Below are 17,776 nucleotides of genomic sequence, written 5' to 3'. Positions count from 1 at the left end.
TCCTGTTATGTTATTATTATGCATCTTTATATTCTTTACTTATATTTTTAAAATTCCCATGCCTCTACCCTGGTAAGAGGTATTTTTGTCGAGGCCAGTCCTCAACAAAGGTTCATTACATTGTACTGGAAACAGGCCTTTGAAAAACCAGGAGAAGAGTGTGATGTATCTATGGTAATATTTAACTTACTTAAGATGAGGAATATGATTAGAGTAGAGTTGGTTATCTCAATCACTTAAGCCCAGCATTCAGTTATGTGAGCATGAGAAATAGTACTGACCAAATGTGAAGATTTTCTTTATGACTCATGGTAATTTGAGCAGATAAATTGTAACCGTCGAGACTGCTAACGAGAATTAAACCACTGATATTCTGTGTCGACATAATGGCTGCAATACAACACTAGCGATGAATATTCAGAATCCAGTTACTCCAGGGAATTTTATAGTGTCTTGTTTCTCTCATTCAATTACGATAAATAGGGCTCCATAAAAAGGGAGGATGAAGATCTATGTTTACAACTAACAAGGCATACTTTCTGTAAACAAGGCAGAGAGCAACAAAAATATTAACGCATTTATTCAGCATCTAGTCTGTATCAATCACTGCACTAAACATATGCTATGCAGGATTCACTCAGAACTCAAACATCCTAATGAGGTAAATATGGTTATCGTGTCTGTTTTTCATATGCTGCTTTCATGGCTTTGCTGGGAAGCTGCTCCAAGCAGTAGTGGCAAAATTTTGATTCAGCCTGGGCCTATCTGTCTCTGAAGAGGGCTTGGCAGCTGTTGCCTTAGGCACCTTCCGGCCCAACACCATTTTCTACACAAGGGACACTAGGTCCCAGAGGAAACCAATATTGTTTTTAAGATGAACTAAAACCCATGCCGGTGGATGCCACCTTTGCTCTTGAAATGACAAAAGATCTCACTCCAAGTTTTCTTCTTTCTCTTACCCTCTACAGAAATTCCAATTTCTCAACAAAAAGACTTTTACTGCTTAATTAAATCAACTGTTTCTAATCCCTATTGTCACTGGAGTAGGACTCTTACTAATTAGTGCTTGTTCACCAGAGGTTTAGTGTGAAATTATAACTTCCCGTGCCACCTTGTAAAGACTTTCACCTCTCATTTTTCTTGTCTTCAGAACACACAGGTCCAGAAAGAAGCCTTCTTTATGAGCAAAGTCCTACTGCAGAGCAAATCAGCACTCCCTGGGCCTGGCTAGGCTCACCTGCTTAGTCGGGGGCTTAATCACAGCCGGGACAGAAAATCGGCAAGCACTTAACAGTACTATTTTAAGGATTGGGAACACTGAGTGAATCAAAATAAAAATTATTCTATTATTGAAGGTCAAACTAATCATTTTGGCAAATACTTATTACTCGGGTTCTTGCTTCCATTTTTCTATCTACTAATCATTCTGGGGGAAATGGATTCTGCTATTAAAAATTTTTATGCATATTTTTTTCTAATAAGATGTGACATGAAAATGCCGATATTCAAAGAAATTAGGTAGCAATCTGAAATACACCATAGGTTACATATTATGAGAGTTCCTTCTACTTTAGCGAAATTAAATCCTGATAAGTAACAGTTAAATACATTGATGGTTTGTGATAAGATGAAGGAAACATAAAATAAAGTATATAAAAAACATTGGTCTATGTAGAAATAATGTATCATGAGTGACTAGAGCCAGGTGACCACAAAACATAGATTCTTATGTCCTTGACATCATCAGTTGGAGATATGAAGTCCCTTGTACAAGAGACAATCTAAGCCTGAAACTTCTGGGGAGAATCAGGAACCTGGACGGGAGTTAAGGAAGTTATGAGACATGGGACACTGGCATTAGATGTCAGGTGGAGAGGGGAACCCAGGAGACCGCATCCCTACGCAAGGAAGGACAGGCAACCAAGGGATGCTGACAGCGAGAGAAACTGCCTTCCCCAGACAAGAGACACCAACTAGCTATCCATTACCAAGTGGTCAGCCCTGAAGTCATACACATACAAGAAGCCCTAAACGGACTGAGCAGGTTATATTTAGGAATATACCAGCCTTTCTAATGCTGCGACTCTTTAATACAGTTCCTCATGTTGTGGTGACCTCCCACCATAAAGTTAATTTCATTGCTACTTCCTAACTGTAATGTTGTTACTGTTAAGAAGCACAACGTACTTTTCTGATTTGCACGATATCTGATATGTGACCCCGTGAAAGGGATGCTTGACCCCCCAGGTTGAGAGCTACTGTAGTATACATACACACATGCAAATAACATGTATGTGCAAAAACTGCATATACATATACACATGTAATAACAGTAAAAAAAAAGAGGCCATGAATTTGAAAGAGAGAAGAAAGGCTGTGTGGGAGGTTTTGGAGAGAAGGGAAGGAAAGGAGAAATGATGTGATTATATTATAATCTCAAAAATAAAAGGAATTATTAAAAATAAACCAACAATTTCTTCCTCCCTTTAAAAAAGAAGGCTTGAAAAGGATAGTGGGGGAAAAAAGATGTAAGAGAGAAAGAAAAGCAGCATTTGATCTAAAATAAATGAAAGATTCCTAAAAAGAAGACAAAGGCATTCCCCCCAGAGGACTCTAGGCTACATCAAGATGACTAAGGGGTTTTTGATCCTACTGCACATACTGGCTTTGTGGGAGCCTAGGCAGTTGGGATGCTCACCTTACTAGACCAGGATGGAGGTGGGTGGTCCTTGGACTTCCCACAGGGAACCCTGATTGCTCTTTGGGCTGACGAGTGAGGGGGACTTGATTGGGGGAGGGGGAGGGAAATGGGTGGCGGTGGCGGGGAAGAGACAGAAATCTTTAATAAATAATTAATAAATAAATAAAAAAACTAGCCAACCCATATGATAACCAAGAATTTAAAAAGAATTGATAATGAAAAGCACTAAAAATATTTTATACAGAGGTCCTCAACCTAGGGTAGAACGGCCCTTTCCCAGGGGTCGCATATCAGATATCCTACATATCAGAAATCTACATTATGAGTCATAACCATAGCAAAATTACAATTCTGAAGTAACAATGAAAATAACTTCGCTGGGGGTCACTACAACATGAAGAGTTGTGTTAAAGGGTCACGGAATTAGGAAGGTTGACAAAAGTCTGGAATCTGGACCTTTGGAATGCTTACTACATCACCATTCTCTCTATATACCTACCCTGCTGTGCAGTGCCACACACGATGTTTGTAACTACCCATTGGCCAGCCTGCTCCTCATTCGTCCCTCCCCTTGTTCTCCCAGGCTCCGCTAAGAGCTTTTCCATTCCCCACCTCTTTAGGATCCAGGCATGAATGAGACCACGTGAAACTTCTCTTTCTGCACCTGACTTACTCTACTTAATATGACCTCTACTTCTAGCCATCCGTATTATGACAAATGACAGAACTTCTTATGTCTGACTCCGATTCCATTGTGCATGTGCCTCTATTTCATTTAGCACTTCCCGTCTGATGGAGAAACCTTTTCCATTTCTTGGCTACTATGAATAGTGGACGCTGCTGGATTGTATGGTAGCTCTATGTTATTTTCTATACTAATTCCATCCTTACCCACCGTGTGCAACGGGCTTCCTTTGCTCCAACACTTGTGTCTTTACTAACCATCACTCCTGGGATGGAGTGATATCTCCCTGTGGTTTTGACTTAGTTTTGTGTAAGGCTGAAAACTTACTCATATTCTTTCGGGAAACATCTATTTAATTCTGTTCCCTATTTGTAGCACTTTTAGAGGGTTTTTGTTTGTGTTTTTGGAGTTCCTTATATATCTTAGCTATTGATCCGTTTTGTGGTGTTATATGTAAACCGTGACACTTGACCTCTTCCTTTCCAGACTGGATGCTTTTATTCCTTTCTTGACTGCTCTGGCTAGACTTTTCAGCAAGGAGCATCTTTGTTTTATTCTAAGCCTGAGAGAGAAAGTGATCAGCTTTTCTCCATTAATCTAATATTAGCTACTGGCCTATAAGTGGTTTTTATTCTATTTAGATGCCTTTCTCCTATACCTGACTTCCTTTGTATTTTAACATGAGTGCTACATTCATTTAACCGCATACATTTTTATCTATTAAAATGATCTTATCTTTCCTGAACTTCTCCCTGTGATGTGGCATGTCAAATTCGTTGATCTGTTTCTGTTGACCATAGCTTGCATCCCCAGCGTGAGTCCAGCCTGATATTGGCAACCACTAAACAGATAGCAACTACATTCATCCTGAAATCCATGTGGCTTGGATATCTGTGAATGAGTGTTCCTATGCCTGACCTTCCCACTCCCTTGATTTTGTCCCCTACCTGTTCTTAACCATTCACTTTTATGGCATATCCTAAACCTGATCACTAGCAACTGCAGGCCTTCAAAAATCTGAATTTCAGACTTCCTCTCTCCATCCCATCACATCCTCCCTGTGCAGCTCAAGCCTCCGATTCTCCTGCTGCTGGTACTTATTCAATAGTCCTTGCATGCACAATCTGTGCCTTATTTACCCAGACACAGGTTGTGAATGCAGGGACAATCCTTCCCTTTTGACCCAGTTTTTAAATTTTTGTGGTTAATTATTATAATTTATTTCCATCCTCCTTGATCCTCTTCCCCTCCTGCATTTCAATATACCTGCTCTGCTAAATCATGACCCTGGTTAGCAGTAAGTCTCTACCTATGCCACCCAAAACTGCTGCAGATGAATTGCTGGAGAGCACAGGCTCCCTGCTTGGCGGTCTCACTTGATGTATTCTACCTTTGAGCTCAAGGGAGCCAGGATGCTTCCCAGCAATCATGGTGCCTCTCTTCTGTTCTATTGATGCTCCTTCTCAAGTAACTAATCATGTTTCCTCTATATCCTCATGGATGGACTTGTCTCCCTTTTAGAGAAGAGAGAGAGAGGGAAGAGGATGGAAAGGAGAACAGGAGCTAGCAAGGGAGGCATGCAGAGGCAACATATAAAATAAATGACCACAGCAAACTCTTTATTAAATTGCTACCATCGTGTCTGCCCACCACAGTTGCCTCAGAAAACACAGACACACATTGCCGGTTCCTTGACACTGCTATTTCACTGCCTTAAATTCTCTTTCCCTTTTAGCCATATCATTTCCTGATAATCATCTCCTTTACATTTTTTTGCTCAGCTAGCCCCTTTTGCAGTGAGAATTGACTACTGTTGCAACTGAAACCCTTCCATATTTGCTTTTCTGAACTATTTTTCTTTGTAATATTTGCCACATTTATCTCTTTATTTTCCCAGACAGGATCTTATATATAAGATAAGATCCATATATATATATATATATATATATATATATATATATATATATATATATCTCCAAGGATGATCTTGAAATTGCTGTGTAGCTGAGAACAAGTTCAACTTCTGATCCTCTGTGTCTTCTTCCAGTCTGCTGGGATTACAACAGGTGTGAGCCACCACATCTGATTTTAAGCCATTTATATTTATTATTGTGTTATTTATATTTATTATTGAGGAGATATGCATGTACCCCAGCACATGTGAAGGTCGGAGGATAACCTGAAAGAATCAGTTTTTTCCTTTCACCATGTGGGTCCCAGGATCAAATCCAGGTCATCAGACTTAGCAGCAAGCACCTTTATCTGCTGAGCCTCTTGACAGCCCTTGAACCATTCATCTTTCCTCACCATCTTTTACTTTTCTTAGTATTGTTCTTTTTACTGCAGCATAAGCCACATAGGAGCAGAAATCTTTATTTTATGGATTGTTACAGCCTCCAAATATGAGCGATATCTCACATACAGAAAGACTTAACAAGGATTTGGTGAGAAAGTAAATGGGTGCTTCCCAACATCATTTAATAAATACTTTACAAGGTATATTTATAGGTTCTATAGTAAGATTAAATCACTATTACATTTCAAGAATCAAGTTCTCAATTACACATAATTATATGCACATAAAGGTTACAGTTGCAAAACTGAAAAGTAAATTACTCCAAACCTTCAACCTTCAATGAGAAGTGTATTCTGCTGCGTAGAATGTGAGGCAGATTGGAATAACTATATATATATATATATACACACACTCACACACACACACACACACACACATCCATGAGTTGCTGTCTGTGAGCTAGGTCACCTCAGGCATCTTGTTTGTACACCCTAGCAAATTATAACTAGTGAGCTGCAGTACTTCATGTGTGTGTGTGTGTACATCCCTGCTAAGAAAGTTACATGCAGTTCTGTTAAAACTGTCCAGAATTGCCTTCCTGACAGAAAAGCTCCAGGAGAGAAATTCTAGATATGTTTAGAAATATTCAGGCAATGCTTTTGCAAATCCTCAGCATAGGAAACTGCAGAAAACCCTGAGTGTCCAGTAGCTGAACTTTCTTCTAATTGTTTGGTTAAAAGTTATTAAAAGTAGTAAATTAGATAATGGCCACAGATTTTTAAACAGCTTGAAAAGCAAAGTACACAGAGACACTGCAGAAATTTCACAAAAATACATTAAAACCAGATAAATGCAGGGCAACTATATACCAATAATCTTAAAATCTTTGGCTTATTTTTACATGTCTTTATTCTATTTTTTAAAAAAAAAACATGTCAAAACTTACTTGAAGGGGAATAACTTTCTTCAAAATAATCAACTTGGAAGATAATATTTTTATATCCCTCCTGATCCAGTTTCAGAGAAGAAAGAAACAATTAGAATTCTGGTTTTAGAATTGTTTTCTGATGAAGATTGGTCTAGGCACTGATCTGTGAGTATAGCAGAATATCATTAGGAAACATTCCCTTGCTTCTCCCCCGCCCCCGCCAATTGTGTTTGGTTCTATTTTAGGTCTCTGAGCTATCCAGCCTCCAGTTCTTGGCCATCCAGGAAGTATGGGGTCTGGGCTCCTTCTCGTGGCATGGGTCTCAAATTACACCAGTCACTGGTTGACCACTTCCACGTGTTCTAGCCCAGTTTTCATAAGAGAGGCTTCTTGCAGCAACTGATGGAAGCAGATGCAGAGATGCACAACCAAACATTAGTTGGAGCTCAGAGAACCAAATGGGAGAGGGGGAGAAAGGATTATAGTGTAGTAGAAGGCCGCTATTTCATTTCCCAATTGCCCAGCTGCTCAGACCAGAAATAAGCACACAGAAACCATATTATTTGCAATCATGTTTGGCCAATAGCTTAAGCATATTTCTGGCTAACTCATATCCTAAATTAACCCATCTCTATTAATCTGTGCATCGCCACACGACTATGGCTTGCAGGGGAAAGTTCCAGTGTCTGTCTCTGGCAGGAGCTACATGGCTTCTCCCTGACTCTGCCTTTTTTCTCCCAGGATTCAGTTTAGTTTTCCCCACCTAGCTCTACTCTACCCTATCACAGGCCAAGGCAGATTTCTTTATAAACCTATGGTATTCACAGAATACAGAGGGGAATCGCACATCATTGTAGGAGCCAGAGGGGTTGAGGACACCATGGAGAACATGACCCACAGAATCAACTAAGCAAGGCTCATGGGAGCTCACAGAGATTGAAGTAACAAACATGGACCCTTATGGGTCTGACCTAGGTCCTCTGCTTGAATGTGTTGGTTGTATAGCTTGCTGTTCTTGTAGGACTCCTAACAGAGGGAGTAGGGACTGTCTCTGACTCTTTCACCTGTTTTGGGGACCGTTTTCCTCCTACTGGGTTGCCTATCCAGCCTTGATATGAGATTCTGTGCCTAATCTTTCTGTAACTTGTTAAGCTGAGTTCAGTTAATATCCCTGGGAAAGTTGCTATTTTCTGAAAGAAAATGCAGGAGAAGTGGATCTAGGGGAGAGAGGGTAGGTTGGGGAAAACTGGGAGGAGTGGAGGGAAGAGAAACTTTGGCCAGGATATAATGTATGAAAGAAGAACAAATTTTTTAAAAAAATAATTTTTTTCTGAGTACACAACAATTTTCTTCAATAACTACATTGTTCCAGTTTCTTTTTACGAGGAAGGATTTGATATTTGAGAGAGCTAAATACAATCCCTAGGAGCCCTGAGTTCCCCCAACTTAAGTCAGGCTTAAAATTTGGTCCCAATTAGCTTAATATCTCCCAATTATTATAGTTACAGGAGCAAAACTCAGCACAAATGTTGCATTTGTGAGTCTGCAAGTTAGTACTCCCTGAGACAATGGTAAGGATGTGGTCCTTGTATGTACAAAAGAATAAGGATCAGAACGCGAAAGATTTGTTTCCACAAGGTCAAACCACTCATAGATCAAGTAGATGAGACCGAGTTGATGCTCTCTGCATTCCTGCCACATGTCTCAGTCTCATAGAGAGACTGAGATAAAGCTGAACTGAAAAGAAGAAAAATAAATCCTGAGGACGCAGAAAAGAAATGAGTTTAAGTTGGTCCTGAAGATGGGGCGAGATTTAAATACAGATGGAGGATTCTGGCTATAGAAGCTGGGAAGGCTGTAGTAAGAAAAAAGACATAGAGATTTTGAACAGGGAAAATGCTAAGGTTAAATCTTCTATTTGATAAAAACTGGAGTGACAGCATTATATAAAATATAATAGTCTGAGAAAAATGCATTTGAGATCAGTAAACTCATTAAGAGACTGTTAGACTAATCAGGAGATACAAGAAAATGCGGATTGAGTTGATGACAGCAGAGACCAAGACAGCAGATATCTGGAGGCATTTGAGAGTTGAATTGCTTGGACCAATTGGAGGTTTAGTGGAAACATGAAAGAAGCTAGGGTTTCACCACCGAGTGAGTGCAGGATTCAATATATAACAGAAATCAGCTTACAAGCAGGTAAATGGGTTTGAGTGGGAAATTATTTTTCTGGTCTGTGACTTCTCAGCTCCCACAGCTGAGCCCATGATTTGGTTAGTCCCAATCCATTCTCCAACCACGCTTTTCTGGAGGCAAGATCAATTCACTTAGTCTTCACCCCTAGTCCCTTAGAGTTAAGATGATGTCGTCAGCCTCCTTAGAATTTCGCCTTCCAGCTACCACCTGTCCACCTGCATCTTAATATGACCTTGTCTGTTACTCTGCTCTGCCTTCTTTCTGGCATGTTCTATACAAAGGAATCAGAATTCTCCCTTTTGCACACTGGCTAAACTTTAGCCATTCTCAGGGTTGACACAGAATCTTACAAAGCAGCCAGTGTTTTCTTGCTGGTTTGTCATTGAGGCATCTGTGAACAGCAGCCATCTCACTGACGTTCCATGTATCAGAAAATCCTTAAAAGAAAGCACTATCTAGAAAGAGCAGAGTCATACCAGGGACAGCTCTTTAGTCGACTTTCTTTGTAACATCCCATCTATCTCTAGCTCGCCAATTTTTATTTATCTAAAATTATTAGCAAGATGAATTTTTCCTATCCAAGGCCAGGCCTGACCCTGCTTAGCTTCAGAGATCAGACAAGATTGGGCATGCTCAGACAAGATCTGGACTTGGTGGCCCAGAGACCTAGGAAAGAACCAAACACAACTGAAGAAAAAAAATGTCAATGTAATGATGCCTAAGAATATTCTGCTATACTCGTAGACTGGTGCCTACCCCAAGTGTCATTAGAGAGGCTTCATCCAATAATTGATGGAAACAAATTCAGAGACCCATAGCCAAACACTGGGCTGAGCTCCGGGAATCCTGCTGAAGAGAGGCAGGAAGGATTGTATGAGCCAAGGGAAGGGGCGGGGGTGTCAAGGTATCAAAAGGGAACCCACAGTAACAACTAACCTAGGCTCATAGGAGCTCACTTAGTATGGACTGGCAACCAGGGAGCCTGCATAGGACCAATCTAGACCCTCTACATATGTGTGACAGTGTAGCTTGGTCTACTTGTGGGACTCCTTGGTCTGGGAGCAGGAGCTGTTCCTAACACTTTGGCTGACTTTGGGGAACCTATTCCTCATACTGGGTTGCCTTGCCCAGTCTTAATGCAAGAGGAAGAGCTTAATCCACTGCAACTTGATATGCCATGTTTTGTTGATACCCATGGGAGGCTTGCCTTTTCTGAACAGAAAAAAAAAAAGAGGTGTGAATGGGGTGGTGGGGAGGGGTGGGGGAAGGATGGGAAACTGTAGCTCGGATGTAAAATAGATGAATAAATTTAATTAATAAAAGAAAAAAGGTCCATTTTTCATCTAGAGTCCACATTAAAAAGTTGTCAATCAATTTTTTAAAACTTAAAATGGTCAAATATGACTTAGTCCATTGTGATTTGTTTTCTTTTTTGTGGATGTTTTTGCTGTTTTGCTTTTGTCTTTTGGTTTGGTTTGGTTTGAATGGTTATTTTTCTTTGCATTTTAAAATATTTGTTTTACTGTTTATGTGTATTTGTGTGTCTGCATGTGTGCGCACTCATGATTGTTTTTCTAAGTCAGAATTTATGGGTCAATGTTACATCAAATATATCGGATTCATTCATTTGCCAAAAATAAATATCAATGTGGGTATTCAGCTATGGTCAATCATAAGTTTTGTATATTCTAGTTATTTGGAGAAAAGTGTTTACTAATCAACTCTTAGGTACTAGGCATTATTGTAGAGGCTGCAGATTCAATACCAAGGTGTTCCACTCTTTAGCATAGGCCTATTTATTCTCTAATGGAATCTTTATCCTTTTCATCAGCTAGGTCCCTATGTCTTAACTATTGGACTTGATGAGCTAAGTCCACAGGCTCAAACCAGTGATTCCAAGTGTTCCAGTTGCCTCCAACCCTGTCCTTATTGGGAATGTTTTATCGCATGCCCAGGCTGTCATTACTCCCCCATCACATCACAAGTACAGTGCTGCTCTTTGTGCAACAGAACATGGAACTTGAGTCCTGACTACTGCAGAACAAGTGGCCAGAGTGACTGAGAACTCGAGGCAATTATCACATGGGGCTTGAGTTTAGACAGGTGCCCAACCCTACAGGGAAACTGCAGAAACTGGGCAAATGAGGAGAGAGTAGCAACCCTGAGTCTGAGTGAGGTTGCAAAGAGTCGTAAGGAAGGATGTCAGAGGACAGTGAATAAGTCGGTCACACAGAAGGAGAAAGGAAACAAGGAAGGACTTCTCTACAAGACAGAGGTTTGTTAACCACTACAGAGGAGATAATCATTAGAAGCCAGGAAGACATAGCATCTAAATGTAAAATGCAACGCTGAAGCAGTTTGTGTTCATTATAATTGTAACTGCAATGTGCAAACACATAATGGTGTCCACAGAGCACAGTGACATAACTTGAAATAAATTAAAAACTGAAACAGGGATAGTGCCCCCCATTTCTATTACACCATCATCACTGAAGACAGTCATCAAGGCTGACTTCTAAGGTACTCTTACCAGAGTGTACAGCTGTTCTATTTGTCTGGGATCTAAACTGCACAGAAGTAGTCTTTGGATGTTTTCAAAGATGATGGGCAGAATGTAGAGGAAAGGAAGAATGACAGAAGGGAATCTGGGAACCAAACAGTGGTGCATGGCTCTCTTGTTCTCACACTACCCATAATCCCTTGCATCTGGAGAACCTAGAAGATGATTTCAAGAGGTGCCTAGAGGCACAAGAGGTGAAGGACATGGGTTTTATGGACACAGAGCAAGCTTCCACTGCTGGTTGGAAGCAGCCAACTTAACAGCTTCTAGTTCCAAGGAGCAAGATGATCTCAAACTGTACAGACCAAGGTGAGAGCAGGAGAGGAAAAGGTCACCATGTTTCTGAAGGCTGATGCTTTTAGACCTACTCCAACAGGCCATTAGTGTCAAAGATGTGGAAAAACAACAAACAAATAAGAGCTCTCTTGGGAGATACTTGGAGTCCTCCTCTAGCACTGGCCTTGGACCATGGTTACAGTCTGTACTCTCATGACAGAAACTAAGTCCCCCAAAGACACCTGCAACAAGTGCCGGCAACAGGGACTTGTAGAGGATGTATACACATGCTTAACGTTCCTCTCCCTTCCCCGGTGGACAGTAATAAACCAGTGAGCTGGAGTGTGAGTGAAAGAACAAGGGAGAGAAAGGTTTTTGAAGGAGGAAAGATATTTGAAGGACAAATTTTGAGTGATGCGCAAGTTCGTAGCTCTGTCAGTTATTGCTTAATGACCTCGGGTCAACAAGAGACTGCCCGTGTGATGATGGCCCTGTTGTTTTTCAGTCGACTTAGTGGCTGCTCCTGAATCCACTGATATTTTAACTCCATCTGTGGCGGCCGTCACCCCTCCTTACGGTCTGGCCAAATTTCCTCTCCTGCTTGCACCAGCTCTGCCACTGCCACCAAATGTAATTTTTAACTAGCCTCTAGCATTCTTTTGCCAATAAAGACTCAGGAGTCAGCTGTTGGAGTGAAAACCTGCTGGATCAGAGAGGCTAAGAAGCAACCAGCTGACTTTCCTTTTTGAGATCCAACAAGAGAGCATCTCCTCAGCCATCCCAAACCAAAAAAGTCCCTCCCTACTCCTTCCTGTGCATCTTTCTGTCCATCTTCCTGGCTCCTCTATACTCTCTATGGCTAATTCCTATCAACTAGCTGTTGGCTCACAGTCTCAGGTTTCACAGTGTGATCAGACATCCTGCAATATGGCCTCCTCTGGTTGCCAGATTTGTTCACTGCCGTCTTAGTTTTTGTAAGCACATTTCACATCTGCACAGTTGCTAACTCACCTAGCAACGTGTTTCACAGAACTAATCTCAGTTGGTCAGCGATGTATGATGAACTGGAATGTGACTGATGTGAAAAATTTGAATTTTAAGTTGGAAGAGACAAGAATAGTTTGATGATTACTTATTAAGTGTTTCTGCTACTAAACAAAACAGAAGAAGTCCACACAGCTAGAAATTTTTATATTTTTGCATGTATCGGATTTGGCATGTTCAAGCTACAGGTCTGGGAATACAGATCAATCTATAAAGTGCATGAGGAACAGAGTTCAATCCTCAGACACATGTCAAAAGTCAGCTGTGGTATGTGCTTGTTGTCTCAGCTCTGGACAGGAGAAGACATACACATTCCTGGGGTTTGCTGGCCTCCAAGTCTAGGCTAATCAGCAAGCTCCAGGCCAATGAGGGGCCCTGTCTTAAAACAGGTGAACAGCACCTGAAGGGAAGTGACACATGAATAATCTCTGACCTCTCCATACATATGAACATGTATCTGCACATACGAACACACACATGTACACGCACACACACACACACATTGTTACATATTATGGATACTCAATTTATTGCAAAGTGACATTTGCTTTGTTAAAAATAGTTTTAAGGAAGTGTATATAATATGAACCATTTTTAAAATGTCATATGCTTTGAAAGAAAAAAATGAACCTTACTGAAGTGGTTTCTCCATGGAGTGGAAACCTAATGGGTTGCTTTCTTTTTAAAGTTACTTTGTTTCATATTCTATGTGTAAAAGACTTTTAAGAGGTGAAATTTTTTTTTGGAAAAAAAAAAGATGACCAAGATTTCTGAGAGTCTTAAAGAAAGTTATGCCAGAAAGGATTTTTAAAAAGAGGCAATTGGACTTGCCTATTGGAATTCTCACCAATGATTTGTAGAAGAATGTCACAGTATTAGGAGGGGTGATCCCTTGGAAATGTGTGCTGGCTATTCTCGTTCAATCTGGAATTAACTCACATCCAAGTGAGTACACTCATGAGGAATTGTTTTCTTAATTAAAACATTTGAAGTGGAAAGATACATATTTAATCCGGATATTTTGAGGTGGGAAGATACACCTTTAATCTGGGCCACACCCTCTGCTGGGAGCCTCTGTAAAGGGCATGGAAGACGGAAGCTTGCTCTTTGTTTGCTTGCTTTCAGCCTCAATGGCAAGCTTATTACTTCATTGGTATTAGAACTTGCTTCGTCAGGACTCCAGAAAACGCTAAAGACCAGCTCATCCAGCTTCATGGACTGAATAACTATATGGACTTTCTGTTGGTGAACATTGTTGGACTGGCTAAACCTCCAGCTATTATGCAAATAAACTCTTCCCCCCCCCAAGTTGCTTTGGTCATGGTGTTTCATCAGAGCAATATTAACCTGACTAAGACAAGATGTTTGTTATTAGTTTGGATATAGTCTTGTGTAAAAAAAAACTTTTCTTTGGACCACCAGCTCAAATAACAACACGAAGACTTCTTACTAACTATTGAAACTTGGCCTATAGCTTAAGCTTGCTCCTAACTAGCTCTTATAACTTAAATTAACCCATTCATCTTAATCTACATTCTATCACATGGCATTACCTCGCCTCCATCTTGCCCATCATGTCTCCTGACTTCTCTAGTGCACCTAGATTTTTCCTCCTCTTCCTTTCTCTCTCCGGAAACCCTGCCTATTATTCTTCTTGCCTAGTTATTTACCATTCAGCTTCAGATAATACTAATCACAACAATACATCTTCACATAATGTGCAAATATCCCACAACAGCCTTAGAACAACATAGTTATATCTCGTGCACAGACTGAACAGAAGACTGATCCGTTTCCTCATGGTACCTTCCCCTGAGACAAGAGCAGAATACTACTTGTCTATCCAGATTCCGTTGGAAACATTGAACGCCATAATAGGCATTTCTTCCCAGCACTGCACTCTGTGGCAACACAAGGGCATGCATGAGCAAAATCACCCCTGGCTTCCCGCTGTTCTCCTTTCTCCAGGCTGTAAGCAAATTAGGGGCTAATTTAGAACCACAGAATCACAGTTCACCCATTTTGCTTCCTGTTTGTATTTCTGTGATGCCGCCATTGGAAATGACAGGTTAATAATGATGTGTTCACTTTTCAGTACTTTTAGATCTATTCCAGATTGTAGAATAATGTTTTACAGGGATGCGCATACCACAGCAGGTGGTTGATATGCAAATTGGCTAGGGCTGCCACACTTAAGTAAAAAGGAAAGTAAAGGAATGTATGATAATTGTATATATGTACATAAATGCAGTGTATCAAAGGCAATAAAAGATTGCAAACCTTGCATTGACCTATTGTGTCATTGGGTGTTAACTGTTCCCTGCAGCTTCAGTTCCTATTTCTTAACACGGAAAGGATGATTGCAGAGTTCTTGAGGGGAGAAACCTAATACACTGAGTCCCTTATGAACAATCCAATACCCCAGAAGCAGGAAGCGCCTAATAAATGTTAGCTGATGCTGACAAAAGGGCCAAATTAAGATTACCGAGTTTTACAAACTCAGATACATACATATCTCTTAATAAACATTAAGTGCGCAACCGGCTTAAAGGAAAAAGGCAGACAAATCTTTGTGAGATTTGTATTAAATATTTAGAGAATCTTCTGACCCAGGGACACCTGCTAAGCCATGATAAGAATAATGTTCTCTGGGCTTTTCAAAATTGTTTGACTCTATAACATTAAAGTCATTTTACTCTCAAAGGGTTTTTATATAACAGAATAAAAGTAACTTATTCTTCTTGTGGAGTAACCAAAAGGGAAATCTCTTAGATCAGCTTTCCACACTTAAGGGCCTGGATGGTCTGAAGTAGAAAATACAGTGTCCCTGAGGACAGCCACGGTCCTTCCAGAGTGAGATGAGAAAAGGGGGACTCGGGCAGCTTGAAATAAAAGTTGCCAAGAAGCCTGCCTGTCTAAAACACCCTTGCCCAGCTCATTTTTGTACCGACTTGAAGAATGCTCTGAGTTGGAAATGACCTCAAAGATAATCCTACCTAAGCATTTTTTCTTACAGATAAGAAATAAAGGGGCTCACCCCAAGACGCTGATAGTTCAGAGATCATCCCAGCCCTCCTGTTTCCTTCCCCTCTGACACGGGGACCTTTAAGAGAACAGTGCCAAGGGAGACAATACAACAGCATGAGTCAATGTCTGCCCAAGTCAGTTCTGCAGCCCACAACACAGATGCATTCATTTCCTTTCCTGTTGCATGTCTGCAAAGAAGAGACTCTTGAGTTAGCTTTACCATGGTACCCCATCTCTGCAATGTCACACCTCTGCTTACTCTCTTACCACACTTTAACACCTAGTCAAACAACACAGTTCCTGGCGTGTTGCTAAGAAATGGCTTCACCCCTTCATATGAGAACACATGCTCCCACCTCTGATGTCTACAGTAGCCTCTCCACATATGATTTTACTCCTTTCAGCAATGTTAAACTTCATCATATTACTCTCTGTCTAATAATCAGAAATCTTGTCTCCTAGTTTATGTGTTCATAGTTGGCCCATAACTAGCCCATGTATCTTCTCTTCTATTTAAAAAAATCTACATTTCTTTATTGCATGATTGCATGTACATACATGCCACAGGGCACATGTGAAGGACCGAGAGCAACTTGTAGGAGTCATTTTTCTCTTTCCACCATACTAGTCCCAGGGATCCAGCTCAGGCCCTAAGATGGAATGGAATTTTTATTCTCTAAGCCACCTCACTAGCCTAGCCATGGACCTGTTTCATCTGTGTCCTCTCGAAACACTTATGTCTACATTTTACACATACACTTAAATACATGTGTTTTTGTGTGTTGTATAAATATGTAGGTATAGGGGTGACCATGTGCATGTGGAGGCCAGGGGTTGCAAGTGTTTCCACCTTGGTTTTTGAGACAAGGTCTCTCGCTAAGTCTGGAGTTGGCTATCCACTGGACTGACAGATCAGCAAGTCCCAGGGATCTGCCTGTCTCCACTCCCACTATCCAGCCCCAGGCTTACAGTTACCAACTCTTGACACCAGACCAGGTTTTACTGGGGTGCTGGAGGCCAGAACTTACATCTCCATGCCTACATAGCAGGTACTTCCCCAACTGAGCCACCTCCCCATTCCCCCACATCCATACTTTTAAATATTTTCTTTCATCAATTAGTTTATTACCTATCTTTTGAAATAAAATTTAGTGTGGACATTTAAGTATAAATAGTATTAGATTATTTACTTACTGAATACAATGGTCATAGACATGTACTTTTAAAATAAAGTGATAGGCTTAATATCTTCTCTTCTTCCAAGCAAAGTTTAAAGTAATAAAAAACTACCTGGGATATTAGTCTAATGTGAATTCAGGAGCATGTGTCTCTGGGGTTTAGAAGAAGATCAAGAGCGACAGCCAGGTAGACGAACCTGACAAAGTGCACCACAGAAGCCCCAGGCTTTCACCCGCCACATAGTCCTGTCACATCCCATAGACAGGCATGATTCTCCCGAAATTCCTTCATGTTTTCTTTCACCTTCAATGACACCGTGAAATCTCCAATTGTGACATTTCAGAGACCAGTTGTTCCAAGATATTAAAAGCAGACCCATCACAACTCATTTGGGGGCCGTTTGGACACGCAAGGTGATGGAGGTCCAGGGCACGCTGTCTACATTTGCGTCTCAGAGGAGGAGAAGTTGCTGCTCTGCACTAGGAACTTGGAATGCGGGTCATGTGCAAGGCTTGTTCACACCACATTATCTCAGAGACACTTAATCTTGCTGAAGCACAACAAACAAAGGAAACTTAAAAAATCCCTGTATTTCATCATTAGTTTCTCATAAAACATGATGTTGTTGTATCATTTATTAATAAATCTGAATTCTTACCTAAAAGTCTCTTCTCATGAAGAAAAATTATCATTGAAATAATCATGAAGGCATTTATCAAGATACCTAATTTTTTAAAAAAAAATAATCACAACTAAGAGTCATCACTAATATGATAACATCTTTAGCCAATAATCAGCTTCTCTATTGTAACTTTTCCCTAATATACTTTTTTTTGTTCAAACATTAAAGAATCTGACATGATCAAATAGATCACAATCCT

This window comes from Microtus pennsylvanicus, chromosome 16 (genome assembly GCF_037038515.1).
Source record: "Microtus pennsylvanicus isolate mMicPen1 chromosome 16, mMicPen1.hap1, whole genome shotgun sequence".
Lineage (NCBI taxonomy): Eukaryota > Metazoa > Chordata > Mammalia > Rodentia > Cricetidae > Microtus > Microtus pennsylvanicus.
The sequence above is the reverse complement of the archived record's forward strand: the minus strand, read 5'-3'. Positions refer to the sequence as shown.